Below are 9,937 nucleotides of genomic sequence, written 5' to 3'. Positions count from 1 at the left end.
GAATCAGAGCAAAATTAAAAATATACTATACTTATTATTCGGCCATTTGTTGGCAAGTTTATTATTAACAGATATAAATATCTTGTACATATAAATGTTAAATACATTCTACTTCGAGTTAAGTTAAGTTTCTGTCGTTGGCAACTTTTTGACAACATATGTTCGACGAGTGTTGGATGTTTCCTCTTCTATACATTAGAAATCCGTCGTTAATATCGCGAAGCGCTCACGAGCGAGACTGGCGTAAAACCGTTCCGTACTTTGTACTGCTGCTTCCACTTGACTTCCGTGTCATCTCATCAGTTATGTCAATTTCTCTTTTCTCACATGTACACTCTCCACGGTTTGTTTATAACTTCATTTTTCGCCACAATAACACCGCCCGTCGCCTTCTTAATGCATCTTTATAACGAAAGAGACGAATAATACTTTATTATCAACGCTAATATTAATATATGACATGACTGTTTAACATGCACGACCCTTTAAGCATTTACAGCTAATTCAGAAAAGATTGTCCCTCGAAAACCGTAGCGCGATAGACATCTATCCGTTGTCGCAATGCAAAAGCTTTGTCGTGTTATCAAAGTTTACTGAATTACTGCGATAGGGGTATTTTAAGCTATCCAATCGAGTTCCTGTGGTGCATGGGTATAGCAAACTTCGCAACAACTGATTGATGGGACATAGCGCGTAAAAGCTGACCTCTGTCAAGAACAATGTAGTCGTGGTATCCTGTCTAAATATAGTCGATTGTAAGGTTAAATATTCGCATTTTTGAATCTCACACGGGGTGGAAAAGTCAAGGTAACCCCCCATGCGACGATGCGGTCCTTCTTATGTACACCATAAGCGAAACTCATCAACATTTTCATGTTTACGTCAACAAAAACTGCAGGTTAACCAAAGTATTGTTTGCGACTTTGCTTTGACCAAGGGCGTGGGTTTAGCTCACACAAGAATGCGTGGGAATAGAATTTTGATTAGCCAGCCAATGGAGACATAGTTGATTGTTTCCTATTGGAATATTTTGTTCCTTATTGCTATTGTTAAGATACCATCGCCATTAAGTTCCTCAATTTGATGTGAGAATTGCTTGCAGTTTAATTTTCGATAAAGATCTCAGATTGAATCATTGAAGACTGGTTGAAAGCGGAGGGTAATGAGGAGCAGCCACGCATAGGAAATACATACTCCAAATGTTTGCGATCCTCGTCGATAGACATGGTATTGAAAGGAATTAAGTAAAATTGTTGCTATAAGACCTGATGGTTTATATTGATTGCTCGAATCAAAGTTACAGGTTGTTCCAACTCAAGTTCTTTGGTGAAGAACATGCTAGAATACATCTTTCACTTTGACGGATTTAAATACTCCCTTGAGTCAGCTAATTTCATCCTAAATTTATCTAAATTAAATACATCCTAAATGTAAAAATGCGCAACTAATAATACTCGAGGCGACTAATGTACCTGTTAGCGCCGAGGTTAGCGCGATATATTTAAATCAGATGTGTTGAATTTTGGTATTCCGCACCAGAAATTGGCCTATTTAATACCGTGTTGGGGTGTATATTATATTTGACAAAGCCCTCGCCTTCCCTTTGTGCTCACAATTGCGTATACAGCGTTCGATTCGGACTTGGACAAATTTCAGAAAATTCAATCTCAAAACGTCTCTCTTGGTTTGATAATGACCTTGACTTATGGTATTATACCACCTTAATAAAGATCAACTTGAATCAGTTTATTGAATTACACGAAAATGTATGCTATGATTCTCGTTATGGAATTGGCTTTGCATGGGTACCATTCCACCTTATTAACTCATCCAATCTGAGTCACGAAGTCGGCCAAAACAATCTAATGTTAATTTTGCCATCCAGAATGGAAACTTCCTAAAATGGTCGTCATGTTATGGCGTTCCTTATTTGAAGAATTTTGTTTACAGGTCGAAAAATAGATATATTCTTCACTCCGCGTTTGTTTGTCACACGGCCGGCTACTGCAGAGTTTCAAGGACGCCCCACCACTTGTGTGACGGCATCAATGACAATGTATATGAACACAATTTTGCTGATAAAAAATGACCTATGCCCTATTTCTTGCGCTCACAATGTGCGTGGTAAAACCACAATGCGTGGCATTTCGAGTAGCTAATGCATTTTTAATTCGCGAAAAAAACATGTTGACTTTACTCCAAAGTTGTATTGCATGATAATCTGTGGTCGCGGCAAATGAAAATTTAAAATCGACTAAAAACGCGAAGCTAATGTTATACCTTGAGGTAAGGCCTACGCAGTTATATTTACGAAAGCAAACTTTAATGACTTTGCAAATTTCACCCACTGCTGTAAATGTAATCTGTATAACTTTGATAGAGTTAACGTAAGCGAGCATGTTTAACAGCATGAGTAAATGTGTTTCACACTTATTAGCATAAATTGCGCGTGCTGCTCTTTTATCACCCTTTTATAAGGATTAACCATTGGAACGTGATAGCGGAACGATTAAAAATTGATTTTTTTCCGAAGAGGGTCGTTTCTTTCTATTAGACACTAACATTAGTAAAATTTCATTGCATCAATCTAAATAAACAGGAGGAGATTTTCATTGGCTTGTGCTGAAATGAAATCCGCAAGGGGAAACGACACGAGTCTGCTGAAAATGATGCGAAGTATTTCACATATTTGACTGGAATTCTAGGATGGCGGATGAGCTGTCAGTGCATTGATTCGTGCAATTTGTTTTTTAATTTATCTCGTCAGGCTGACGCGTTTGATTAAGATTGGAAATTTAAACGATTTGTTTACTTTCCTTTCTATTCGATGTTTTCGATCGATGATAAGGTTCGAGAGATAAGGGGCGAAAACAACGGTGGGGTCAACGAACGCCGATAAAAAAACGGCAAGTGCTAGGGCTGAACGATGAGCTCATTCTTTTTTTCTGTATCGCAATAGCTGTAAGGTAAGCCAGCGCATGCATATGTATTGCTCGTGCCTGTCGCCTAGCCGTTTAGCGATCAAGTGTGAGATTATGTGCCGGATAATGATCCTGTGATGTGTTTACATTTTCAAAATGCGTGTGTTTCGTGTAAATCCGTGCGCTTGGTGTCAATTTGAGGAAGTCTATAGGAAAACATATAAGATTTAAAGAAAAATCTCTAACGATTTGATATGAATAATGTAACTTTTATATGAATAATGATAGATATGCCGGCGCTGATCGTGTATGCCATGGACACGCTAGCCTGATTTGATGATGAGAAAGACACTCATTTCACTGAGATGATTCAAGACCCTACGATCATAAACAAGTTTATTCATGATTTCATTTGGGCGTTAGCCGCAAGCAGCCACAGCGCCTGTCTACCAGTTTTTTTTTCGCATTATCACTCCATTTGCGAGCATCTAATTTATAGCGTACGTGGAACCAAATGGCACACGAATGTTCCAAAGTTAGTACAAAAATATACCGATATTTGTAGATTGACGAGTGTTGATAAGCCTACCTATCGTCAGTATGTTTAGGAAATCTTCAACTTGCTTCGCTTCTGGTTTCACCTTTTTCTTCAGCATGTCCGTCAATTTATTTCTCGCCGTCGTCCTTTTAACCGTAGTTGCTGTTGGTCGTGCTCGCCGCCTGCTCTTATTTATCGCATGACCCAGAGCTAGAGTGACCGACTCCACGTATGCGGTCCACATTGCCAAGCACAATAGGAAAATCACGAGGCCATTTTTAAAATTCATCTGAAATTGAAATGAAACGTAAGGTTTATCATCTAAATCCATGCTTTTGTATCGCACAAATCGTCACTGGAAACTGCGATGAAACAAATAAATGGAATCAACGTTTCAGCAGCGTTTTCAAACATATTTCGAAGTGTTTTTCATCTCATACATACGAATGCTATTCGCCGTAAAATTCTAAATTACGGCGATGACCTCCGAAACGAAACGGTGTGTATTTAAAGAGAAATAAATATGTTGAATTTTGCATCAAATCGTTGACACTAATACGTTGCATATACCGTACGAAAACGATACTGTGTTGAAATGTGCCTCGATTTTGCTTCAATATTGGGAAGTATATTAAGTAGTACTCAATATGTACAACAATAAGATACTGTAAAATAAACTGAAATAATAAAACTCTAAAAAGTTACTGACCGTAACATCGAAACGGTATAGATTACATAAGCATAGAATATGAACTACAAAGAGTCAAGTAACTTATAGTGCTTATAAAAGACCCGTAAAAAAGTGTCGGCAAGCCAACCACGTTATATAAGTCTAATTTCAATACCCAAATACCTTGATATTTCTGTCTTGAAGTCAACTGCAGTTCTGATCAAATTATCTCTTTCCTCCCGAACCAAAGATTGCGCTGTACTGCTCTCAACCAAGAGGAACGGCGTTTTTATACCCGAGCGTGATCTCTGAATTACCTCTAAATTGGTGACGACAGTTACGTTTGACATGGCACTTTTATTGACCACAGGAAGCCCGAGAGCCTAGTATATGCGCCATTTAACAAGCCCATGCGATATTAAATTAAAATTCTCCGCAAATTATACGCACAGTTTGAGTTTAACCATCGAACATTCCAACAAAAACATATGTTGGAATGTCCGTAGAGTTTTCGGACGAAATTGGTCATTTGCCTTATGTCTCCTGCACCATACGGTCGTCATTAGGGTATCTTACAAATATAGGAGGAATTTGACAGGAAAATTTGTTTGTTTTGTTTCCGTTTGTTTACATTCGAGGCTATTATTGGCTTGTGGTTGTAATCCGATTATAGCCTAATCAAAGGAACACTTTTCCTTTGCTGACGTTTGCAAATGAGTCATTGAAATAGGTGGGTGAAGTAAACTATTCTGGGTTTGTTTATTTGTTACTTACAGCCCTCGACCAACTTGGCACAAAATATTCGAGTTATTTCTGGCAATTCAATCAGTACCCTTTTCCGCAGTGTGATACCGCAAATTGATTCGCATTCACGTCGTATATATAGTATATTCTTCAATTACAATATGATCCATGCATGGTCTGACAGTATACTGTATATATATAAGCAATCCAAACAAATTTAAGAACAATTATCTTTATCCCTATAGCTGCATGCACTGTGTACTAATATAATACAGGTTATATGTGCAGAAGATTAAATTTCTACCTTCCGAAACATCACATTTTGAAATGAATCATTCATTTTCTCATGATGACTAAAGTTTAGACGAAACGTAGGTATTAAATTTTCAAAATCCTCACAGTCTTCTACGGAGTTGATTTAATGATTTCCGTAATTGCATCGTTCGTATAGGCATCAAATGTATTTTTATTTTGGATTACAAAATAATATTAGCTAACTGAACACATGCATTGCAGGTAATTTCTTTAAAACTCATCCCTGATAATGAGGTGATAAGCCTCGTATTAGCTTCGTCATCATGCATGTTATAATGATAATCTATTGTCTTAGTGGAATTAGACACCACTGAAATGCGCGACGTGGTGCAAACCAGGCCATGCAATAGTCATCTCACTCATCTGGATTACTTGCGATGAGATACGTAGCTTTATTAGCTCTAAATTTTTGATATCAGCTGCGCCAGACGAATTCAATCCGGGAAGAGAGCCAAGCAAAATCTCAACTACACAATTTCACGGGCTAGCACTTGTTATCATTTTCGAGCTGTTTCTGTTTGTGTCCTTCTGTTAGGTTCCTGTAACCCTAACCACAACCGAAATCCAATTAGCTTGAGGAAAATAAAGATTGCTTGATTTATATATATGCATTGCACTCAATATATATTACCAATAGATTTCAAACAGCTTATTAAAGCAAGTTTCAGGTATAGATATTCACCTCTAAATGACTTTGTTTTTAACTTTATAAGAAGTACTCCACTAGTTTTTTTCTTCAAACTCCGATATGAAAAAACCGCAGATGTCAAACGTGCAATTTTTATCCGACCAATTTACCATTTTAATCCCTTCGAAGCTGAGCTGATGTGATCCGTCTATTCCGTAGTCATTCATTCATAAGTCGTAATTCGTTGTAATTCGGCTTTCAACAACGAATTACGACGTGTTGCGACACATGAAAACCATGGCCTTGATAGTTTGCACGTGTATCAAGCTATAGACAGGCACCAGAGGCATGCATGATGTCTTGGATTGCCTACAATAAAAATATAATTTATCAGGTAAAAAAAAGTTGCCCGCGCGTTTCAAAGAGAACAGATTTCACATTATCTCCATGCGGATAGAGCTGCGTGCGTTGAGGCTACGAGGAGGCCGGCGAGAGCTTAAAGCGATGTGCCACCATAAAGCCAAAGGCTTTTCCCTCCTACCTCGTTGCAATGTTTATATATTTTCCCTCTCATGCATATGGCATAAATCGCCGTTGTTAGAGAGAATCATCAGTTTTCTGGTTTGGGATTGTGATGAAAATGTTTTATCGTGCAACGAAACTGATTCGATTCAACGAAGCCTAAAAATCGCCAACGTTTCAATTAAAACTTATATGGTAAAGTTGTAATCTATTTTCAACGTTTAATAGTTTGAGTTGCAAATTCAATTTAATTGCTGGCTCGCTTTCAAAAAGAAAAAAACTGTTTTTTTTCGGCGTTTCCATCAATGCAACGTAACCGTTCTAATCTTATATATAGTCTTGTTGATTTAAACTTGATAACTGGGAACTGCATATATCCTATAAAGGAAAAAGCCTTTCTCTTTAAGCTTAGCTGATTGAAATTCGTGAGACATTTTGTTCTTGCTTATAGCTCAAACAGTCATGGAGTATACAGAATATAGCTCTGATTGTTATGTTACTTTTTTACGTGCTACAACACAACCAGACTGGAAAACACGTCAGTCCATCCGCGATGAAAATAAGAATTTCACCACCATGAGCTTGAGATGAGGTCAAAAGAACATATATCACACTGAGATATATACTTTAATTGTGATAAGCTATAGATACCGTCAATGTAGAAATATAAGGTCAAACTGTCAAATGATCGCAATGTAGCTAATCAAGAATAAAGCAGTCGATTGTGTTAAAAGTTTTACTTAACACAACCAAATTTCAGCAACGTGGTCGGTATCTAGTTGGCAAATCTTTCCATATGTTACAGATTGATTGAAAGAAATGGTGCATATGAACATTTTCCTTTATATGCTAAAGATTGATTGCTGATTAAGGAAATGGTTTCCACAATATAATTCATGTGTCATTCAAGGTATATCCCGTAAAGCGGATTTTTGTTTTAAAGTTCAATTTTCAGGGGCATGCACGGGGTCCTAAAACGTCAAACCCGTATATTCGTTTAAGAGCTTTCAGCTCTCCAATGGTAGGTTATCTGACTCATCTTTTACAACAATTTTGAGAAAATGCCTGCATGGGAAGTGATCTCAAACGGACAAAATTAAAAATGAAGATATAGAGTTACATTCTTTCATCTGAAAATCATTTTAATAATTATACATTTTTCGCTATCGTTTTCCCGAGATTCTTCTTGCATGACGTTACGTTTCCAAGAAAACTGTCTACCTTTGTCTGGTTTCTCGACTCTGGTTTCAGACTTCATGCATTTCGGATTTTAAATATAATTGTGACGTGTGCAATAAATGTGTGATCTCCCCAAAGTAAGTAAACTATTCAACCACGGGTTGAACCTGGCGAGCTTGGGTAACTCCACTCGAAATAAACAACATTATAAAGGAAAGTTTTCCAGTCTGAACTCAACACTCTGGTAGATAAATTCACGTTGGCAGTTAAATTCGTGCCCATGCATAAACACATCAAATCTGATTATGAAACTTCGCAACTTGAAATTTAAAAAAAGTCTCGACGCTTTTGAGCCTTAAGGTCGAACGTTCCAGAACATTTTTTTTAAAATTCAAGTTAGACTGATACTTTAGCCATTTGATAAGAAATTATGCGAAGATGCCGGCATGCTGCTGCTCCCTGGTTCTCTTACGGGGCTTCGAATTTTAGTACACAAGATTGAAAGCACGATATTTTTTGCGTGGCTCAGCATGCGCCTCCTGAAATCTCTCGTGACCCTTTGTCACCTAACGTTGAATCGTCAGTAAACAAATATCGTTTGCAAAGATGAATGAACAACCTTTCGGAAATAAGATAAAGCCACTTCATATAATACCTGTAGATATCTTTCAATAATCAAGCTCGACACGTGGATTTCATGCACTGATTGGAATACCCGAATGTATAGCTTAAATGAAGCGATGCAAATGCATGATAAGATTTCATGTTTTGTGGATTGCTTGAAAGGTGCTCACAGTAATAATTCCACGTGTTATTCCACATGATGATATTTTTCATGTGTTGTAGATCGATTGAAGAAATCATAGCTGATATCACTGCATGATCGATGCATGAAAAAAATTCAGTTTTTTATCGGCCCATGCTGTGGAGGATGGGCTCTCGAAGCTCTGTGTTTTCACACTTTTAGGTGAGCTGCACGTAGTAAAGCTATAGAAACGTCGAGCCCACAAGTATAGACACTTTAAAATGTTGTTTGCATGATATGTGACTTTGGAGTCATCCGAGAGATTGTTGTAACGTTGCCACTGTATATATATGTCATATTAAAGGTAAAGGAATTTATCATTCAAGATATCATTATAGATATATAGATATGAATAATCCAAGATGAAAGATGTATAAATTTGGACTTTGCTGAAAAAGTCATCTTTGGACAAAAAAATCGGAATACGTTTTCTATATGCCTTCCTGCATTTGAGAAGGTCAATACTCGGAACTGTTTACGCAAAAAGATCGCGATGATTGTTAATTGCATTTAGGTTCAATTTTCTGTAGTTCATTCTAGTTCCTGGTAGTTCCGCATTTTGTCCTGATTTAGTTGAGTCGAGACGCATACGCGCGAACATTACGTATACGTGAGCGAAATGTTTGAACGTTAACCTCCCAACCTTAGCATCTTGAAGTAATAATTACTTTCTCATCTAATTTCTTTTTGTAAACGCACGACCTTAACCTTGCTTTTTTCAAAAGAGTGAGTGAATAACACAACAACACGAATTTGGGAAGACATGTACTTTTCGAATGTGCCGGATTAAGGAATTCACGCGGTTACCTAGATACGCTTAAAGTTTGGCAAAAACGTCTTGAAGGAAATCGCACGTATGCATGTGTCAAAGCTACGCCCGTTTGCGCGGTTTCCCACGGTTTGCGCGCGGTTTGCGGTATTAGTATTTGAACGTCGACCGATTTAACGCGGGAAATGTTGTTTTATCGAACCACGTTGTTTGGAAAGTACATCGAAATGCTCCACTAAGATAAGGATGCGAAAATATTGTTCAAAGGAAACTCAGAAGATGGTTGGGGCCCGAGCCTTATTGCTGTGCTGATTACATAAATAACATCGTAATTGGGTCGCTCATTTGTAGTGTGGTTGTGAAAATAAAATGGATTTTAAAAAAAGCGTTTTCTGCTGCCGGGCTTTGCGACTTTTAGTTTATCACTGTTGGTTCCACTACCGTGTTGTAATGTCGAGACAGTTTTCACTGATAGATTACATGAAGTATACACTACAAGTTATGATAGTGCATGTACCAAGGGAAAAACCTCTTGGGTCATAAAAGAATATCAATCCATATCGTCTCCGGTCCATAGGTAAAACCTTGTGTAATAAAGCTGTGGCCTAAATCTGCTATTCTGTCTGTTCATTCAGTTTGGCAATGGTCATATAGGAAAAGTTTGCGGTCATCCGCAACTTAAAAATAGACGCTTCCTGACTAAGAATAGTGCGACTATATAGTTGATATAGTTTTTAAAGTCAAAAAATTGCCAACAAATTGGCAATTGACCGCCCGTAAGGGAGCTAGCGTATGCCTATTATTGCATGGTGCCGTAGTGATGAAAATGAATGAATTGCTTCTGCC

At 37.6% G+C, this 9,937-nt stretch overlaps 1 long non-coding RNA gene across 1 annotated transcript; it reads right to left on the bottom strand.

The window, feature by feature from the left end:
- Nucleotides 1-62: 62 nt before the first annotated feature.
- LOC114520960 lies at nt 63-4,385 on the bottom strand. The gene is made up of 3 exons (XR_003686743.1): nt 4,313-4,385; nt 3,511-3,748; nt 63-402 (listed from the first exon to the last, which is right to left on the bottom strand). It is a non-coding gene; the product is annotated as an uncharacterized LOC114520960 (long non-coding RNA).
- Between the last annotated feature and the right edge of the window lie 5,552 nt (nt 4,386-9,937).

The sequence above is a fragment of the Dendronephthya gigantea genome, unplaced genomic scaffold (assembly GCF_004324835.1).
Source record: "Dendronephthya gigantea isolate DGI-Jeju-01 unplaced genomic scaffold, DenGig_1.0 000018F, whole genome shotgun sequence".
NCBI classification, from domain to species: Eukaryota; Metazoa; Cnidaria; class Anthozoa; order Malacalcyonacea; family Nephtheidae; genus Dendronephthya; species Dendronephthya gigantea.
The sequence above is the reverse complement of the archived record's forward strand: the minus strand, read 5'-3'. Positions and strand labels throughout refer to the sequence as shown.